General features: G+C 48.3%; 1 protein-coding gene and 1 pseudogene across 6 annotated transcripts in view; one reads left to right on the forward strand and one right to left on the reverse strand.

Annotated features, from left to right (window-relative positions):
- ANKZF1 (ankyrin repeat and zinc finger peptidyl tRNA hydrolase 1) overlaps window positions 1-16,497 on the forward strand; it is a 217,242-nt gene that overhangs the window by 87,570 nt on the left and 113,175 nt on the right. The window lies entirely within an intron of this gene.
- Window positions 5,930-7,507, reverse strand: LOC147729500 (uncharacterized; annotated as a pseudogene).

Raw genomic sequence — 16,497 nt, forward strand, 5'->3', positions numbered from 1 at the left:
TCTGGAAGGACTCAAGAGAGTCATTCCACCAAGGACCCCACCAGATCCAGAATGGAACCTCAATGTGGTTCTTACAAGACTGATGGGTCCTCCCTTTGAGCCACTGCACTCTTGTGAGCTTCAGTTTTTGACTTGGAAGGTTGCTTTCTTAGTAGCAATTACATCGCTGCGGAGGGTTAGCGAGTTGCAGGCGCTCACCATCCAAGAACCTTTCTTCCAAGTACATGCTAACAGGGTTGTACTCCGCACTAACCCTAAATTCTTACCCAAGGTTGTATCTCAATTCCATATGAACCAGACAATTGAGTTGCCAGTGTTTTTCCAAAACCCAGAGTCGCTGGCGGAGCGGATGCTCTACACCCTTGACGTTAAAAGAGCCTTGATGTACTACGTTGACAGGACAAAAGATTTTTGCAAAACCAAGCAGCTTTTCGTTGCTTTTGCCTCACACCACAAGGGAAACGCTATTTCCAAAGCTGGGATCGCTAGGTGGATCGTGAAATGCATTCAGATCTTTACGCTAAGGCTAAACGCACTCTCACTATCCCACCAAGAGCCCACTCCACCAGGAAGTTGGGGGCCTCTATGGCTTTCCTAGGTAACATTCCCTTGGAAGATATTTGTAGAGCAGCCACATGGTCTACCACACATACTTTTACTAAACATTACTGTGTAGACGTGCACTCCAAACAGCAGGCAGCTGTTGGTCAGGCTGTTCTCAAAACACTTTTTCAGACTGCTGCAGCTGGCACGGGCGGCCGCCGCTAATGGAGGGACTGCTATGTATTCTATGCACAGATATGAATTCAGCAGCCCACATGCCTCGAACTGCAAATGCTACTTACCAGTATGCATCTGTTCTTGGCATGTAGGGCTGCTGACATTCATATCGCCCACCCTCCTCCCCGGCGCCTGTAGCAGCTGCAGTATTCATATATATATATATGCTCATAGCATGGTCATCACTCACATACTTCACTCCATCTCTGCCAATGGCTAAAAACAATCTGGGGATGGAGGCGATGCCCATGCGCACTGTAGTCCAGGGAAGGAGCCACCTATCTCGTGATACTTCGAAGACTCTTCCAGGACAACAATGTGCAATCATCCGGACCCAACACTAGGCGGAGATCTATGCACAGATATGAATGTCAGCAGCCCTACATGCCAAGAACAGATGCATACTGGTAAGTAGCATTTGCATTACCAGATCTCTCCATGTGCACTACACACTGTGCAAACATTTTTTGGTTTCCGTTTGCAAATCATTTTCATCAGATTATTTGGCTGGTCTAACTAATACTACACCTACCAGAAAGCAATGTATAGTGTCTATTGATTTGCTAACCCTGACAAAGCATCACAATGTGCCGTACGGATATGCTCATAAAACTGACCACGCCCACAAGAAAGCTACCTTTAGGGCGCAAATGTCGTGGGTGTAATTTGCGCCCTTGGAGAGCATCTGTGCTGTTTGACCTCCCACAATTGCACTCTGTGAATTCACTCCCACTGCAGTTTTAAACTTGCTAATTCCCAGATATTGGGATTCCCTCATCACAAAGCAACCCACAACTGTTGGTGATGGCAAATATCCCTCCAGATGTGCATTATTGTCGCAGTCTACCATTGGGCAGATGTAAAAACATCAGCAGACTCGACCTACTGAGCCCGAACACATCCAACAGCGCACAACACACCGTGCAGCAGTAACAATGCTCCCGGGTTTAGAATTTCCAGTTGGAGCTGTAGTGCTTAGTGTCTCTGCCACTGAGGATGAAGATGGGACGTCACACACAATACTGGCTGGAGCAACCAAACGCTTATGAAGCCAAGAGACTGTTTGTTGTCTAATATTTATCCAGATACAGTGGAGAGGGGAATGCCATGATTCTTGCTATTATGATAAATGTGAATATCTATGACACCTTATCTATATCTATACTAATATAATAAAGAGAGAAATGAAATGAAATGAAATGAAAGCAGTATTTATATAGCGCATGGCTGCCCGGAAGCGTCCCAGCGCTGCGATTGCATAAACAGCTGAGGGGAGGAATGGGGGGGGGGGTCAAAGGATAAAGAAGGAAAGGAAAGCTTTATTGTGGGAAGAGGTGCGTTTTGAGTAGTTTTCGGAACTTCATGTAGTTGGGTTCGGCCCGAAGCTGAATTGGTAGGGCATTCCATAGAGTAGCAGCTGTGACCGAGAAACGGCGACCTCCAGTGCGGGCTTTCTTTGCTCTGTGGACAGTAGCCAGGTTCCTATGAGAGGAACGGAGGGGCCTGTTGGGTTTGTATGGGTAAATTATGGCCCTCAACATTGGTGGTCCTAGGTTTTGCAGGGCCCTATGAGTGGTGCATAGGGCCTTGAATATGACTCTTTCTCGAATCGGCAGCCAATGGAGTGCCTTTAGTGCTGGTTTAGCAGAAGATCTCCGGGGTGTTCCTGTCAGTATCCGAGCAGAGGCATTCTGTGTTCTTTGAAGAACATTAAGGGTAGCTTCTGGAGCTGCCAGGAAGAGGGCGTTACTATAATCTAACCTCGATAGTATTAGGCCCTGTATAAGCAGTTTTTGAGATTGTGCAGGGAGTAGAGGGAGAATCTTCCTGGCTGAGCGGAGTAGACCGACACAGGTGCAGGCAATTTTTTTGGCCTGTGTTTTCATAGATAAATCCTGTTCCAGCCAGAAGCCTAAACTCTTGAGTTCCGTCTTGGGCTGAGGAAGGGGACCTAGGCATGAGGGCCACATGGCGGACGGGAGAGGCGACAGTTGGTGACCCAGCAGCATGAGCTCGGTCTTGGAGCCATTGAGTTTCAACCTTGATTTGGACATCCACTCGTAGATTCCCTCAAGGCAGTCATGAAGGTTTTTTATCTTTTCACCTTCAAGGGAAAAGGACACAACCATTTGGGTGTCGTCAGCATATGTTACAGCTTTTATCCCAAAGGGAGTTACCACATCCTCCAGGGGGGCCATGTAGGTGTTAAATAGTGTGGGGCTCAGTGAAGAGCCCTGTGGAACCCCACACTGGAGGTGGAATGGGTCTGATCGTATATTCCCTTCACAGACCTGAAAGGTTCTGTCCTTCAGGAAGGATGAGAGCCAGCTGAGTGCCTTGTCCCTCACTCCTAAGTTGAGTAGTCGCTGGATCAGGATCTTGTGGTCCACCGTGTCAAATGCAGCGCTTAGATCCAGGAGGATCAGTAAGACTGATCCCCCTGAATCCAAGATGCATCTGGCTTCCTCGACTACCTTTACTAAGGCGGTCTCTGTCCCCTGTCCGGGACGAAAACCTGTTTGTGATGGACGTAGAAGATTGTTACTTTCAAGAAAGTTAGATAGTTGCTGGTTGACCAGTTTCTCTGCGATCTTACTCATGCCTGGTAAGAGAGAGATTGGGCGTAGGTTAGAAAAGTCTGAGGGATCCTGGCCTGGCTTTTTTTGGAGGGCTTTGACAATCGCGTGTTTCCAGAGAGCCCAAACCTTCGAGGCGGGTAATCTCAGGAACCACAGCACCAATCAAAACACCCACCATATACATTTAAAAGGTGAAAGAACTGTGCCAGCACAGTAGTCCCTTGTGGGCGTGTCTGCGTTGTGCTGGGGGCGTGACAAACGTTGGGGGAGTATGGTACGTTCCGCCCTTCATGCCATGTCTCATATCGTGTGCTAATCCCACCCTGCTCCCTCTAAATACCCCTGCACCCCATAATCATAACCCACCCTTACTCCTTAAAATACCCCAACACCCTTAAACACTAACCCATCTTAACCCTATAAATAAACCTTGTACCCCAAAACCCAAACCTATCCCTAAACCCTAAAAATACCCCTATACCCCAAAACCCAAACCTAGCCCTGCACCCTATAAATACCCCTGTACCCCAAAACCCAAACCTAGCCCTGAATCCTAAAAATAACCCTGTACCCCAAAACCCAAACCTAGCCCTGAATCCTAAAAATAACCCTGTACCCCAAAACCCAAACCTAGCCCTGAATCCTAAAAATAACCCTGTACCCCAAAACCCAAACCTACCCCTGAACCCTAAAATACCCATGTACCCCAAAACCGAAACCTAGCCCTGAACGCTAAAAATACCCATGTACCCCAAAACCAAAAACTTAGCCCTGAACCCTTAAAATACCCCTGTACCCCAAAACCCAAACCTATCCCTGAACCTTAAAAATACCCCTATATCCCAAAACCCTAACCTAGCCCTGAACCCTAAAAATACCCCTGTACCCCAAAACCCATACCTATCCCTAAACCCTAAAATTACCCCTGTACCCCATAACCCAAAACTATATTTGAACCCTTAAAATACCCAAATACCCAAACACCCCAAAACATATACCTCAGTACCCCCACCAAAAAATATACACCTATACCCATACTTACCTTATCCAAACATAAAACAAGCATTTACAATGCAACGGTTTCGCCTTTGGAAATGCTAGAGCTATTGGCATTGTAAATGACAAAATCTGTATTTATGTGTTGGTTTTGAAAACGGATAAATAAATGGCATTGTCATTTACATTGCCAATAGCTTAATCTCGACCTGTTCGATACACAGCAAGCGCCTTACCCGCTTAGTTCCAAGCAACCTGAAAATACCTCCAATGGCATGCCTGGGCGACCTTAACATTAGTCTCCTGGAAATTTGTGTCCTACACTGGTTGCATACCTGCAAAACACAAAGTTCAGCCAGAGCAAGAGAGGCTCAAATGTTTGTCGCTGTACTTGAATAAGCCCAACCACTGGATATAAAATTATTGCTGTATACAGTAGGCTGATAAGGAGTAAAGTGATGTAAATGCCACAAACATAAGGCACAATGCATAGATGTGTATTCTTAATCGTACCAGTGCAAGACGGCATAGGTAAGTAACCTTTGTTTGTAGATCAGAGGATGAGTATAATACACTTATACCGGGCAACATCCCTCAACATCTGAGATGTGTTCTCCATCAGCATAGAGGGTGTTTTGTTGTCCAGAAACGGATTCAAAGTCTCACTCAATGATTAGGTAACATCCTAATACAAGTGGGTGCGATCTTCAGAACAATCCTTGAAATATGACAACCCTAGGAGTAGCCACAAATAAGTTCTGTGTATTTATTTACTCTTACAAAGTGCACTAGGCCATGGCACTCAACGCACTGTAATGTCTGCCCAGGTCCTGAGATCACGTTCCTTGGCATGCCTACTGGTCTGATCCATAAAGAATTGGTAGACCTGTGTAAAATTGTGGTTATGTCAGTACAATCTTGTGCAATTGCCAAATGAAATGTTAAGCGAAATGTGCAAAATTTTCAGCATTTCATATAATGCAAAAAGTGATTCTGACCCACGGGTGACAGATTTGAGGAGAAAATGTCACACCAAGAGACATTTTCTTCTCAAACTGGGTCCTGTTGATATTTCACACAACCAGATCTATGTGGAGAAAAGTTACCCGAGATAGCTATGAAAAGTATTTCACAAAAACTACAAATATTTCGAAAGAAGGAAAAAGAAACAATCACAAACTGTACACTCTGCCGTAGAAATGGGTAGTAGCTCAACCAGTCACAGCTGCAGTCAGGACTTCAATTCTAGCACTGCGGTCACGTCTAGGCCGAGCTTATGTTAATTTCCTTTAATACATTTCCAACCAGATATTCAAAGAATAGAGATGCTGTCTGTACAAAACCTGACCATGAAGACAGATCTGCATCTCACTGCAGGTATACCTTGCTAGCCAGGCTACAGCAATTGCCTGAGGAGGGAAGTTCAACCTTCAATAACTACAATAACATTATGAAAACTACTACATTTGTGACTCAAACAGCCTCGGCAAAAAACATTTTCCAAGCAATTTGTTGCAGAAACCCAGGCACGTCATTTATTTGCAGATACTTATTACACTGTAATTTGTATTTGTTTAATGTCGCATAATATGTGGCACGAACTATTTAGAACAATGGGAAAACGGTGTTTGGTTTCGGCACACTCCCTCAACCTAGCATGAAATGTCTTCTTTCTTTATTTTTTAAGTCATTGTAGCTGGAACTTATGTTTCAATATCACTGCAGGCACTAACGCAAACTTGTGGTGCAAAATAAGGCCTGTCTTCAATGATCTGTCTATAAGATTTCTTTCTGTGATCCTTCTACCCAAGCATATGAAATGAGATCGCTGTGATATTGTTTATTTTAAGAATAGATGCGGCCTACTTACTAATCTCAAGCTACCTCTGGCCTGGCTCCACCGGGCATCAGCTTATGTTAACGGACTAAGCTAGAGGTACTAGGGCAATGTTACTAAAGAATTAGACCCAATACTCACCGCAGGACCATCACAGGCGGTGTACTGGATGATGACCTGGAAAGGTTCATGTGGCTGCAAGACGGCTGGTACCGAGATGATGAGCGCTGAGCCATAATCAGTGAAGGCATCCACCCTGAAGGGTAGAGGACACGAAGAGGTGGAGTGCAAGGAGGCATCCGTGGGCTCACCCAGCCAGCACGAGGCAGAAGGAGGGGTGCTGTTGGCTGCAGGGTAGTAGGGATTGGCAGATGACATGGCACTGAAATTGTCCAAAGTAGGGTCAGAAGCAGCGGCAGACAGGGGGCCGCAGTCTATGAATGGGGCAGAGAGTGGGGTAGAAGCGGTTGAGTGGAATGAAAGTGGGGTGGAATCAGGGGAGAGAAGTGAGGAAGGAAAGGATGAATCAGAAGGATTGGAAGTGCCAGAAGGGGAACAAACTGGCAGAGGGGCAGATGAGAAAGAGTTGGCACTGAATGGGGCATGCGATGGGCAAGAAGGACCAGGTGAAGGGCAAAAATTGGAAGATGAGGGGCAGGAGTTGCTGGAGAAGCCAGGTGAGTGGCAAGTGGAACTGGGGGAAGCAGATGTGGGGCAATACTTGATACGAGATGAGCTGTCGTTTTCAGAGGAGAGCCCACTGCTGCTGGAAGGGGTAGATGAGGGGCAAGAGGCGCTAGAAGAGAAGCAATTGCTGCTGGGGGGAGCAGCTGAGGTGCAATTTCTCATGGATGATACAGGTAAGGGGCAATTACTGTTGGTGGAGGCAGGTGAGCGGCAGCGACCACCGGAAAGTGCTGAAGGGTCGGGCAGACGGGTGCCTCCCATGGTTGGGGCAGATCCCCCCCCTGAGCCCGCAGGGGGGAGCGGGGAAAGCAGGGCAGGGCTGCTCCCGGGCTGGCCCCGTCCTGCAGCGGACGCCCTGCACACTCAGGGCCGGGTGGGTGTCCAGCACCCGGGCGCCCGGAGAGGCCTGCAGGGCGCTCAGCTCCAACACCAGCACCCCGGCCAGCTCCCACCTCTCGGGCCGCAGCTCCAGCCTCAGGTGGAAGTGCCTCAGCCGGAAGAGGTGGAAGCTGGAGGCCGAGGCCACGTCCGCTGGCAGCGGAGGGCCGGGGGCGGCGGGGGCAGGGGGCACCAGGCTCCGGCGGCGGCAGTAACACAGACCCACCGGGGCGGGGGTCGTTGAAGCCATGGCGGGGCGGCCGTGCTGGCACTATGTGAAATCCATCAGTGAGGCCTGCTCGGAACGGTGAAGCCGCGGGCTTGCGTAGCCGCCGCGGACGGCCAGGAAGCAGGGGCAGCCGGCAGAGGTAAACAGGACACTCTGCGGAGACGCTGTACGCAAGAGCCGGCCGGTCCCAAGGAAACAGGAAGTGACAGGGCGGAGGGGGAGGAGGCGACAGAGGGCCTGGGGGAGGTGACAGCAGAGGCCTGTGAAGAGGGAGGCAGCCAAGGCCTGTGGAGAGAGGGCAAGGCCAAGGGAGAGAGGGAGGGCGAGGACAGGGGAATGAATGGACGGGGGTGGGATGGGAGTGCGTGGGGGTCGGGACAGAGCCGAGCAAAAAACAAAGGGGCAATAAACAAAGTGAGAGCAGAAGGGGCACGACCCCAAACAGAGGGAGGGTGTACTGTGAAGGAAGTAATGAGAGTGGGGGGGGGGGGAGAATATTTTGTTGTTTAAAAGGAAGGCCAGAGCGAGGGTTATATCAACAATGGAATACCTTGGTGAGAAGTGATACCATGGGAGGGCAAGAGGGAGACAGGAAAGCTGCGCGCATCGACTGAAAGCACAGCGCGCCCTGTAGGGATTCGGGGGCGTGTTTTTCGTGCTCTCCCCTTCCCATTGGCTGGAAGGTAAAATTCCAGCCAATGGAAAGAGGAGAGGGTGAGACTTAAAAAAAGACCCAGAAACGCCCCCGAATCACGTCAAGGCGGGCCCTGAACTGAGTGACGCTCCTCTCCTCCAATGGCTGGCCAGCATTTACGAGGCCAGCCAATGGAGAAGAGGGGCGTGTTCAGGCCCCCCTACTACACACATAAGATTTCGGCTCCGCCCACTGCTTACGCAGTGCGGCGGTAGCCGAAACCTAAAAACATGCTTTTACCATTCATGCATTTACAACGAAATTCGTTGTAAATGTATGAGTGGTAAAAGCATATAAAATGTAATGCCATGCGTTATAATGGCATTACGGAGTCATGGTACTTTCGTAATGAAAGTATGCGGAGTGATGGTATGTGGAAAGAAAGTTGCGGAATAATGGGTGTTTACCCTCCCCCGGTAAGTACATTGGTGGCACGGCGGCCCACATCTCCAGCAACATACCATTTGAAAAGTGCACAGGTCTCTCTCATTGATGGCCAGCACTGACATACACTTTTAGACACATCTCCTGCCACAAGTTCTAGGATTGCGAACTTTAGAGCTGGGGAGCTACGTTTGAATCTCGGCATCAGCTCAACATCCTGTGATTCCAGGCAAATCGCTTTGTCTCCCCGTGCCTACCACAAATGAATGTGTTCTTCTGTAATGTAAATTGTGCTCATGCCATGTTGTCTAGTTCGTGCTATATAATATTGCAAGGAAAAATAAAGTAGGGAAACTCGAGTTCACACACTACTGAACGCGCACTCTTCAGTGCATCAGCAGTGCACTGTGAATCGGAGAGTTTCACAGGCCTGTCACAGATAAGAAATGCTACCAAAAGAAATACTACAAAACAATATACTACTGGCTGGCAGCAATTCATACCCGGACAACGTCGGGATGGGCTGCTAGTATACTTATATAAGAGTTTATTGTGTCGGAGCAAAACAGGGCTCCCTAGTCACACTGTACTAAAGTTTGCAAGATGCGTTTCTGTCACTTCACCTGCTGCCTGGCCGACCGTGCCCTGCTGTCCAAGGGCATTGTACTCGCACTCAGTATTTCTGTTCCAGCAGGGGCAGGAGGGATGGCTCTTGAAAGCAGCCATTGGTGTAGCCATGGGTTTGAACGAGATGTCTGCAGGCTTGAACCAGTAGTGGTATAGTGTGACGCAAGCCGGCGTGACGCAAGCCGGCGTGACCCAGGCCGGCGTGACACAAGCTGGTGTGACACAAGCATGTTGCTTGTGTCACACTGGCAGACAAAAAAAGCAGGAGCCTCAGTCGGTATGCCTGCTTGAAAGGAAGTCATGCTTCTTTCTTCATTTATTTTATTTTTGAGTGCTGTTTGTACAATAATGGGGCGGCGAGGTAGTTTAAGCCGGGAAAGCAGTTGTAACAAGGGGTGTTAATGAAGGAAGCAACATAAACAGAGGGCTCAGTTTATACTTCTTCAGGCGTCAAGGTGGTACTGCAGAGGAGGTTCAGCCTCCTCTTCCTCTAGAAGAAGGTGTCTCAAACAATATGGGGCTCAGATTGCAGTATTCAGTTACGACTTGATTTTAACTTTTTCTGTTTCTTATGTATCGATTCATATTCCTAACTAGAGGCAGATAGAATTTGCTTCCTCAGTAAATTCACTTGATGCCGCAGTATGTCATGTTCATCAAGTTATTGCTTGTCCAGGCATGAAAGTAATCAGTCTCCTGACTCCTTTAGTCATATAGCTGGGTCATCTTAGTCGTCAGTTGAATCAAGAGGCGGAGGGTTATCATGAAAACATAAAGGTAGAGAATTGAGAACAGGATGTATCGGAGGATGTGAATCATGATCCTTCTGGGAACCAATTCTGGTTCTGCTACAGCATTGTTGGTTGCTTTACTTGCAGTACACAATACAAAGTTAACCCCGCCGGAGGCAAAGCAAGCCTTTCTGGAGCTATTGAAAGAACATGCAGATTCTTACTGGCTTGGAACCTTCTGCACTTCCAACTTATCGAGGAAAACTATACAAAACCATAGATCTAAAACATCATGAAGATCGGTGTCATATTATAAAATTGAAATCCTGGAGCAACGCATTGAATCTGCAGAAGCAGAACATGAGGAAAAGCCTCTTGTATCGAAAGTGAGTTGCTTTGCACCAAATAGTTACCATAGAACTAAACCTCTGGTCCCACATTGGGTGAATTAACAAATACAGCCTTACAATATTAAAAATCGATTTATAAGATAATGGCCAGATACCAGTTTTTGAAAAGTTTGTGGATTGCTCTGCTCTTATCTGAATCTGAAAACGTCTGTTGTGATGAACCACCTTCTCTTAGATACATGTCAGTTTTCTTATTTTTATCCAAGGTTATGTTTCATATTTCTGAGAAACTCGTTTAGCTTTTAAATTAATATGTATATATCACCTGACAATAAATAATCAGGTTAGTTAAAACATCCTGATTATACTAGTCAAGGGATTGCAGGAACAGATTCGCCACTTCGCTACCAAGAAATGCAGAAGACAGTAACAAATGATGGAGGTTCAATTTCTTGGACAACCATTTTCCTCATTATTAAAGAGGTCTTGAAAACACTTTCAAGCTTGTCCATCTGCTTCTATGACCAAATCCGAAAGGGTTCCAAAGAAGCCAAGGGTAGGTATTTCCCCAACTATGTGGTCCAAGGACCCTTTAGGTTCCACCTTAGTTTCTTATAGGGAGGCATCCTCTCTCCATGAGTAGCAGAAGATGAAGGTGCCGTGTTATCAACAGTTGACATGCCCCATAGCTCACCGGGCCTTGAAGACAGCCTGAATGGAAGCAAGAAACAAAGCTACTATGCTGTCTAACTCCTCCAGTGAGATCCTATACTTCTGTCAGCCCTTTTGAGGAGTCGCCCTTCAGAGCCATGGCAGTATCTACCAGTGAAGCCAAGTGCATCCACCAGATTAGTATGGTCAAGGCAGGTTATTAAGAAGTCTGCGGTCTGCAAGGGATCTGTAGACATGCTTCCCTGCTATGCTGTTGCCCGTAAACACATGGGACAGAAGTTGCTTCCCCTCCATCCCTGGCGAATCTCAGAAGGGAGCGAAAGCTCATGATGAAAAAGTGCACTTTGTTTGGGGCCTAAGGAATGCCTCAGATTTGCTGATTTATTTTATGAAAGAAATTGCAGAAACAGTGTCTGTCCTTCCGAAGAAACATCCTACTGCGGTCTCTCACTAGTCAGGACTTTTTAATTCACTGGGGGCTGGAAACCCTCCAGCAGCACTGCCGCTGAAACAGAATATGAGGCCTTAGGAGAGGGTTTGGCAACGAAGATGTTGCTGCTGTTCAGACTACTGTGTGCCTGGCTTTCAGGGGGTTTGTGATCTGTTTTGCTGTTTCAGAGTTTGCTGCTACATAATCGGGAAACACAATCTTAATAAGGCTATCTGGTCTCGACATAGAATCGAAATTTGCCTAGCTTATGTAACGGTAAGTTTCAATTCTATTAAGGACATGGATGCGAGGATTATGCTTTTCTTTCTTCACAATTTATTATAATATAAAAAACACAGCAGCCTCAGAAAAGCTTACAATGAAAAAATGCTTATATCATGACAAAGGTGAAGCATTATCCATAAAACAATCCAAGAAAAATTCTTTGAGACTACAACTCCCATCGTCCCAATATAGTCAGTCTCCAGGGAGTCCTTCCACCATGTCTACCATCCATAGATAAGCAGCCTCTTCTCCATGATCTTCCTCTTTCTTCGCGCGAATTACGCACTCAGTTCATTGGTCTGGCTTGGAACCATCATTTCCTAACAGAAAAAACAAAGCAGAGTAAGCGATGTAACGTAGAAGAAAACGTGCTTACGATTGAGAACACAACAACATGATCAAAGTCAAACACTAGGAATAAACCGTCAAAAACCTGGTTCCCTACTGCCATACGGGCGGGGTGTCGTTCGAAGACTTCCTGGGTGGGATAATCCTCGTCTCCGTGTCCTTAATAGAATTGAAACTTACCGTTACATAAGCTAGCCAAATTTCCATTCTATGGCAGGACCGGAGGCTCAGATTATGCTAGTTCAAAGCTTACTTACCACCAAATGAGCAATATCCACCACAGGCTTAAAGTAAAACCTCTTAAAGGTGGAATCGGAGGACCAGTCAGAGGCCCGCAGCAAATCCTCTAGACGGGCTCCTGCAGAAAAAGCCTTAGAGGCCATGGCCCCCCTGGCAGAGTGAGCTCCGAAACGTTTGGTATAAATGCCTGCTTCTTGCATGACCCAGCACACACACCTGGCTATGGTGGGGGAAGAGACTGCATGGTGTGGTTTTCGCAAGGCAATCAACAACTGTCTCTCGCCAGGAGGGCGAATGTCCCAAGTCACATCCTCATAAACTTTCAGACACTGAACAACACACAACTTCGGAGCATGTACGAAAGCTGGGTACGAAATGGTCCTAGAAGCCGACTTCGTACGGCGACCAATCGTGAAAGTGATTCCATCCGGTGAAAATACGCGTGCTGAAACATCCAAAGCACGCACGTCTGACATTCTGCGACAGGACACTAAGCATAACAGCATTGCCAACTTCGCCGAGAGTTCCTTGAAGGACAGGTACCTGTTAGGTTGCCAGGATAGAAAAAGGTTCAGCACCACATTGACATCCCAAAGGACAGAGTATCGCGGCTCCGGGGGCAAAGACAACCGGATGCACCGCAGAAGCCGGCACACAAAAGGATGAACCCCAATAGGCGAACCATCAACTGGATGGTGAGCTGCCGAGATAGCCAACCGCATAGCATTGATTGTGCGGTATGCGAACCCCTGCGTGGCCAGTTCCGCCAAGAAATTCAACACGGTAACGACTCCCACGACCAAGGGATCCAAGCTCCGTCGAAGACACCAACGAACCCACTTAGACCAAGCGGATTTGTAGCGCTTTGCCGTACTGACCGCCCAGGCCTTGGACAAAAGTCACTCAGCTGATCTCGAAAGGCCTGGGAGCAACCAACGTCTCCTGAAAGCCTCCATGCCATGAGGCGGAGAGAGCCCTGAATGATGAGATGATGCGGCTCCCGATCCGGATTGAGAAGCAGGTGTGGAAACTGGGGGAGTAGGATCGGAGAATCCCAGGAAAGTTCCAGAAGAACTGGAACCCAGACTTGGTACCGCCAACACAGCGTCACTAGGACCAGCTCCACCACCTGCCGGCGAACCTGAGCCGCCGCCCGCATCACCATCGAAAATGGGGAAACACAAAGGGCCTCTCCTAGCTCCAGTCCTGGAGGAAAGCGTCCGTGACCTCTGCCAGCGGGTCCGGCCTCCAACTGAAGAACCTCGGAAGCTGGTGGTCCAAACGGGACGCAAACAGGTCTACTGAGAAAGGACCCCACAGCTCGTTGAGCCAGCGGAAAACCTGAACATCCAACTTCCATAGACTGGAATCCCGAAAGTATCTGGAGTGCCAGTCCGCCACTTGGTTGTCCTGGCCCGGTAGGTACTCCGTCGTCACGGAAACGTGACGGTCCAGACAGTAATCCGAGAACTGTTTTGCCAGATTCGCCAGTGCCCGGGACTTCGAACCCCCTAGGTGGTTCACATAACGAACTGCTGACACGTTGTCCATCTTCAAGAGCACACATGACTTCACTGAGTCTCCGGCCCAGCAGCGTACTGCGAATGAACCCGCTAGAAGTTCTAGACAGTTGATATGTAACTTCTGTTCTTCTAAAGACCAGGTGCCGCCTGTGGAAAAATCTCCACAGCGCGCCCCCCATCCGACCCTGCTGGCATCGGATTCGATAACGAGATCCGGGGTAGATCCGAAAATCACCCGGCCATCCCAGGCCTCCATGTGGGTTAGCCACCACGACATTTCTTGCTTCACCTCCTCTGAGAGGGGAACCATCTGGTCGTAAGACATGCCCCTGCGCAGATGGTAAGCCTTGAGATGCTGGAGGGCCCTGTAATGAAGAGGGCCCGGAAAGATGGCTTGGATCGAGGAAGAGAGAAGTCCTACCACTCTGGCTACTTGCCGCAACGAAGTGCGGGGTTTCGCTATTGTCTGCCACAAGACATGTTTGATCTTGGACAGCTTCCTCGACGGAAGACTGAGGGAAGGCGCAACAGAATCTATGACGAAACCCCAGAATTCTAACTTCTGAGAAGGCACGAGAACCGACTTTGTACCGTTGATAATAAAGCTGAGCTCTTGCAAGAGGTCTACAGTCTGCCGCAGCTGGGAAAGCAAACTGCGTGGACATTGCGCCATTAGCAAAATGTCATCCAGGTAGACGATGAGGCGTATCCCCTGCCGCCGCAGGAATTCCACCACAGGGTGTAACACTTTTGTGAAACACCACGGGCCGAGGATAGCCCGAACGGAAGGGCGGTAAACTCGAACTCCTGTTCCCTCCAGAGGAACTGTAGGAAGCGACGGTGCGGGGGATAGATTGGAACCACTAAATACGCGTCCTTGAGATCCAACCGCACCAACCAATCTCGCGGGAGGAGTACATCCCGGAGAAGATGACTCCCCTCCATCTTGAAATGACGGTAAACCAACCATCCGTTGAATTCTTTGAGGTTGATTACCGGCCGACGGCCACCGCCGGGTTTCTCTACCAAGAAAAGATTGCTGATGAACCCTGAAGGGTGCCCCTTTGCGGAGGAGCTCCGCGACCTCTTAGTCTATCAACTGAGCATCTGACACCGAAAAGGTTATAGGACGTGGAACGCCCACCTGATAGGGTTGGTCGTAAAATTCGATGTGAAAGCCGTGGATGGTCTGTAACACCCACGCATCCGCTGTAAGTTTCTCCCACGCTCCTTGAAAGGTCGCTAACCGATCGCCAATCTGAACCTGCTCCGCAGGTGGAACACTCACCGGTGTTGTAGTATGTTTAGGATTTTGTCTCAGATTAGTTTTGTGAATCGGCCCCTCCATTTTGTAGTTGGAGAATAAACGTGGTTTGTCACGGACAACCACAGGGCAGATTTACTAATGGGTGTCAAAAGGTGGTGTTATTTTACTGTACATGGGCTATGGCCTTCTAAGCTTTTCTTTGTTCCTCTGCAGTTTGTTGCTAACACTTACTAAGAGTTCTTGTGGCTGTGCCGACAACCGCCCTAGAGGCACATTGGCTTTGTATTGTTACATTATTATGATCTGTGAGCAGTCTCCCGTCCACCCACGCAAGGAGGTTTGAAAAACAACCTGTAAATCTGACACGGCGGCTTTGATTGAAAAATAGGTTCGACTGCATAGCCCGCGTAGCCTCCCTGCTCTGCTGCTATGTTGTGTCCAATCACTGGAAGCAGCCCGTAGTCGCACACCTCTAAATCACTGCTTCGCTTTGTAAATTACACCCGCAGCTGCTCTCCCTTCCATGTCTTAGACCTGGAGAAGGTTCCCAGTCATGACCATTCAGGCAGACCCGTCCACCTCCCCACTCGAACAAGGAGCCACTGTATGCTCCAAAAACATGCCGGCTTCTTCCCAGTGGTCAATAACACATTAGGCCCAGGCAGGGTCACTGGAGAGCTGTAGATGGACACGTTTGTTGTTCTCAGGCCTGATTGGTGTGGTACAGTAGCAGTTGTGTACGCACATATAAGCCAACCCGATTGCTGGTACTAAATCCTTGCGCCAGCCTGATTCTGATGCCTCAGTCACTTCTTTCACCTGCTGCCCCACTCTTCACTAACTAGCCCTGACACTATGACCAGCCCCGTAACCCCCTTGCAGTGTTTTCAGTGCCCTCTCAGACATAGAAATTGTTACCCACACTTCACCTATCGTTCCCACTTTTCTCTCAATCTCCCTCTACCTCACACAGTGAATAGCTCTCATTCTGGAAGATTTTGAAATCACTGACAACAGATCTTCTGAGGGATGCACATGAACCAGGTTCAGAGTACACGTGTTGAGCAGGAGGGTGGATAGGAGTCTTAAAGATGGAGGGTTGAACAAGATGGTACCTGTCAGTACCTGGGAAACTAGCGCAGAATCCTCTTCGCTCCGCTGTACACGTCTGCACATGTACAGGGTCATGACACCACAAGAAGACCACACCTCACACACTGCCCACATCTAGGTCACACCATGAACTCATCCTTCTCCATTGCAACCTATAAAGTAGCCCCTGCTCATTCCACAGAAATGTGCTTCGAATCACCCTCAGAGGTATGAAGCGCTATCGAAATGTAACTAAAATCTAAATAAGACGTTCATGGCATGCAGAAGAATCTGCAGTTACATTCTGTGCACCTGACACTTTCACTTTGATTCGAGTGCTGTAAAGAACACATTGATTCGTTTCTCTC

Source organism: Lissotriton vulgaris, chromosome 2_1 (assembly GCF_964263255.1).
Source record: "Lissotriton vulgaris chromosome 2_1, aLisVul1.2, whole genome shotgun sequence".
NCBI lineage: Eukaryota > Metazoa > Chordata > Amphibia > Caudata > Salamandridae > Lissotriton > Lissotriton vulgaris.